Consider the following 5,000-nt stretch of genomic DNA (forward strand, 5'->3'; position numbering starts at 1 on the left):
CACACCGACACACAAAAATGCATGTGCACTCACACAAATGCATGCATGTGCACTCATGCACATGCCTATATAAGCCTTTAAGCAATGCTTAAAGGCTTATATATATATATATATATATATATATATATATATATATAAGAAATTGGGATGACAAAGGAATAATCAATTATGTTATGAACTTCATTGTTCATTTTTTGTCATCCCAATTCCTTATTACTGCTCGTTACTCAACTGATGCTTTATTCTTAAGCATATGTACACCAGGTTATTAGTATTTATTAATATTTAGCAGAAGCAAGGGAGTGGCTCAAGGTTCAAAAGTTTTATGCGTTGGCACTTACCAAACTAGTTAATAAGTGCCAACAGCCGAAACTCTCAGACCTTGAGTCACTCTGTTACTTCTGCTGAAATCAATAAAGATATACATATTTTTACATTCCTTTCCATATCGGCTAGCTCTGATGAGTGTAAAGTTATATAATTGGATTATAACCTAACACTCCATTGTACAGTTTATGCGAAACTGATTGGTAAGATCAGCCATGATGGATATTTAATACTATACTTTTCGGATAATATATATATGTAAAATTAATATGATATATATATATTTATTTATTTATTTATTTATTAGGTCATGCTGAAAAGTTCCTGGCTTTGGCTAAAAGTAAATACAGGAGGATCAATTAATTATGATTTTATTCAACATATTCCCCTCTCAGATTCACACATTTATTGCAGTGGTCCTTCAGTTTTTCTAAACCTTGTGCGAGAACTATATATACATACAGAGGTATATATACATACAGTTGTATATATATATAGTGTGTGTATATCTATATACATATCAGGTTTATTAAGTCCTTTAACAGAACTCGGAAGGTTGGGTCTTTAACTAGGCCTTTTGTGAAACTCTTAAAGCCAGGAACTTTTCAGCACCCCCTCGTTTGTTTGTGTGTTTTGAGTATATATATTTATATATATATATCTGTGTATCTGCCTGTCTACCTTCCTGCCTATATATATATATATATTGATAGAGCTGACCCCGAGGTGTGCAACCAATGCATTGAGGCCCCACCTGCAATATAATTAAGAGCTAGCTTCTATGTCACTCGGTCAATCAGATAGGTTTTTGGTCGATCCTCATTGTTCTCTTGATGTTGATCTTCATTCAGTGTTAGTGTGTGTGTGTGTGTGTGTGGGGGGGGGGGGCTGGTATATTCATTTCAATGGAGTTTATTCCAAACAAGCCCCACCTCTTGGCACACAAAGGTTTCATGCATGTTTGGCGCGAAACTGAAAGCAATGGCAACAATGGAACAATAGTCAGTGCTGACAATAAACATTTACTGCAAAAGTATGTATATGTGTGTGTGTGTGTGTGTGTGTGTGTGTGTGGGCATGCGTGTGTGTGGACATGTGTGTATGCGGATGAGTATATGTACATGTAGATGTATATCTGTCTGTATACACATACACATATATGCGCACTAAACACACGCACACACACATACGTAAATGCATATGCACCTATGTATATATGCATATATGTATATGCACACACGTACATATATATATATATATATATATATATATATATATATATATTATATATATATTTTATATTTGCATTCCATGATGGGAATGGCTGGATGGAATATCATAGTTCAAACCATTTCTTGTTTGGGGTGACTGACCTCCTCTTTTGCTATGTTGCTGAGTTTTGGAATGTAAACAAACCAACTCTGGTTGTCAAACACTGTGGGATGGTAGATGAAGGCATGCAAAAAGCGTGCGTGCGCACACACACACACACACACACACACACACGTATATATATATGCATGCGTGTGTGTTTGAGTGTGTGTGTGTGTGTGTGTGTGTGTGTGTGTGTGTGTGTGTGTGTGAAAGTTGACTCTTCCTTCAATTCTTTTGAGGAACAAATATGAATTACTAATCCAGCACTGGAATTGGTTTTGCTCTAAATCTTTATTCCTCTCTCTTCCATTACAAGGTCTTCAATGACCCTAAGAGCCATGCCAGAAGAGTACAAGATACCGGACAGGCCTCTCATGCTGGACAGGTCAAAAGATAGAAGCCAAGACTAGCATGGACCATCTCTTGCAGAGGTGAAAATGAGTTTGCAGAAGGCCAACACACATCTCTATAAGGAAAGCAGAAGTATAGATGACAATAAAAAAACCAAAAGCCTAGGAGAGGAAGGCCTTGCTTCAGGGAAACACATGCCAGAAACATAAGTGGAGACAGACCCGACAAAGGAGGCAAAGGAGAGGCTGAGATTCAATTAGCGAGAAACAGAAAGACAGTAGGGAAAATCCGTCAATGGTCTAAACTCCATAAGCAGCAAAGGGCTTTAACAACAGTTACAACAATAATTCCTTTTTTGTTACTCTCTCAAAAAGAAATTGGCTGTGATCAGATCTGGAGGAGGATGGGCTCAGCATGGTCTGAAATACCCAAGGTAAACCATATGTTATGATAGATATCTTTTGGCTCCAATAGGGGTTGAGGATCCAAGGGCTAGGTATGTATGTATCTGTGTATGAATATATGTGTGTTAGTCTATATATTTTGATATAGGCACAGATGTGGTTGTGGGTTCATACATAGGCATATATCTGTATATATATATATATATATATATATATATATATATATATATATATATATATATATATATATATATATATGTATGTATGTATGTATATATGTACAATGTTTGTGTCTATCTGTGTGTTTGTCTTCTGTCTGTCTATCTATCTATCTGTCTATCTATCTATTTTATCTATCTACCTTTTTATCTATCTATATTGATTGATCAAGTGATTGATCCATCTTTCCACCCATCCATCCATCCATCTTGTGTAATTTACACACACACACAGTCTCTCTCTCTCTCTCTCTCTCTCTCTCTCTCTCTTATGGATGTGTGTGTATTTTATTGCTTATCTACAATTAAATACCTCTTTGGTATTCAGAGCAGACCTTCAAATCTATAAGTATGTTTACTCCACTTATGATATCCTCTACGCACCTAACATGCACAAACGCATACACACACGTGCGTGCACACACACACATCCTTGTACACACACACACATTCTTGTATACACACACACATAGATTAAGAACCTTATCTACTTTATATATGGATACTCCATCATAAGAAAAAAACCCCAAAACTATTATGTATATATAGTTGTATATATGTGTGTATACATGTGTCTATATACATATGTGTATATATATATATATATGTGTATGTATATATGTAAGTATGTGCCTATACATGAGTGTGTGTGTGTGTATGTGTGCATGTGTCTTATTCTTATCTTGTTTTGTCTTTATAAATGTCTTTGTTTCTTTCTATTTTTTTCTCGATTATTTATTTTCTGTTTAATGTGAATTTTATTCACCAATCACTGTAAACGTGTGCATTTGTACATGTTTGTGTGTGTGTGTGTGTGTGTGTGTGTGTGTGTGTGTTTGTGCATGTTTGTCTGTATGTGTGAATATATATCCACATGCACACACACACTCACACGCACTCACACACACATTTACATACGTATGCAGGCCAACAAGCTTTAGGTTTTAAGTAGTAAAGAATGTTTGTATCTCTCAGATTTTGAAAAGGTTTGCTGTATTCTTTATAATATCTATTACCCTCTCCCCCTTCTTCTCCCTTACTTGGCCTGATCCCTTGTTTCCACCCCCACCGCAAACACCTCCACAGCATCTAGCAAACCCCCTCTGGCCGTTCATTTGAATATTAAAGTTAGATTAAGAAGAACAAGAGGTGTGAGAGATTCCCCCCCCACTCGCCACCTCTTATTCGTCTGTACCTGTCACCGGTTATGTACAGATTAGACACATACACAAACATACACACACACACCAACCCACATACATACAGGCACACACTTAGACAAATAGAAACATATACGAACATCCACACACAAACACACACTGAGATAAACCCACACAGTCAAAAACTTGAAAGTATGCACACAAACCAAACACAAATTAAATATGCATACATACACTACACACACACACACACAAACACACACACACACAAACACACACACACACACAAACACACACACACACTTACATAAACTCATACACTCAAAGACTTAAAAGCAAGCACACAAACCAAATACATATATACACACACATATAATCAAATGTGCATGTATTCAAACATATATACACCCAAATGCATACATACACATTCACACACATGCATATACACACACACACCTCTTCCTACACACATCTCCCCTCATACCTAATCTTCTCTCTCTCTTTCTCTCTCCCCCTCTATCATTAACGGTAAAGCCGTTATGAAGACAAGAAGCTAGAAATAATTTACATTTAGCAGGAAGTTGTAAAAACTTTGAGGAACAGCGTCAAAGGTGACACTCTGCTGCAGGTCATCTAAGAGTCTGAGATAACGGTAAATCGATTAGCATAATCCATGTGGACGGCATTTGATGAGGATATATATAAAAAAAAAACACGAATAAGGATTAAAAACAATTTCTTTTCTTTTGACCAAAAGAAAGATGGGAATACTTTATATATTGGTAATGAACTTGAAAGATATTTAGGTAATTTCTGACAATTTTTCATATTTCATCTGTCTGTCTGACCTTCTGTCTGTCTGTCCTTCTGTCTGTCTGTCCTTTTGTCTGTCTGTCCTTCTGTCTGTCTGATCATCAATCGCTTTGTTTATCTATCTATCTATCTATCTATCTATCTATCTATCTATCTATCTATCTATCTATCTGTCTGTCTGTCTGTCTGTCTGTTTGTCTGTCTGTCTGTCTGGCTGTCTCTCTATCTCTCAATCTATGTGTCTGTCTGTCTGCCTCTCTCTCTCTCTCTATCTGTCTATGTGTTTATCTATCTGTCTGTCTGTCTGTCTATTCATCCATTCATAACCATACATGCACATACATATATGCTCA

General features: G+C 36.3%; 1 protein-coding gene across 6 annotated transcripts in view; it reads left to right on the forward strand.

The window, feature by feature from the left end:
• Positions 1–5,000, forward strand: part of LOC149132534 (uncharacterized) — a 127,797-nt gene that overhangs the window by 31,251 nt on the left and 91,546 nt on the right. Inside the window, exon 1 of one of the 6 annotated variants that reach the window (XM_089363873.1) lies at positions 3,548–4,640. The exons of the other annotated variants lie outside the window; for them this stretch is intronic. The gene's annotated coding sequence lies outside the window, so the exon portion shown is untranslated. Of the gene's footprint in view, positions 1–3,547; positions 4,641–5,000 lie in introns of those variants that run through there. 6 annotated transcript variants of the gene reach the window in all.

This window comes from Octopus bimaculoides, chromosome 15, assembly GCF_046866305.1.
Source record: "Octopus bimaculoides isolate indiv1 chromosome 15, ASM4686630v1, whole genome shotgun sequence".
NCBI classification, from domain to species: domain Eukaryota; kingdom Metazoa; phylum Mollusca; class Cephalopoda; order Octopoda; family Octopodidae; genus Octopus; species Octopus bimaculoides.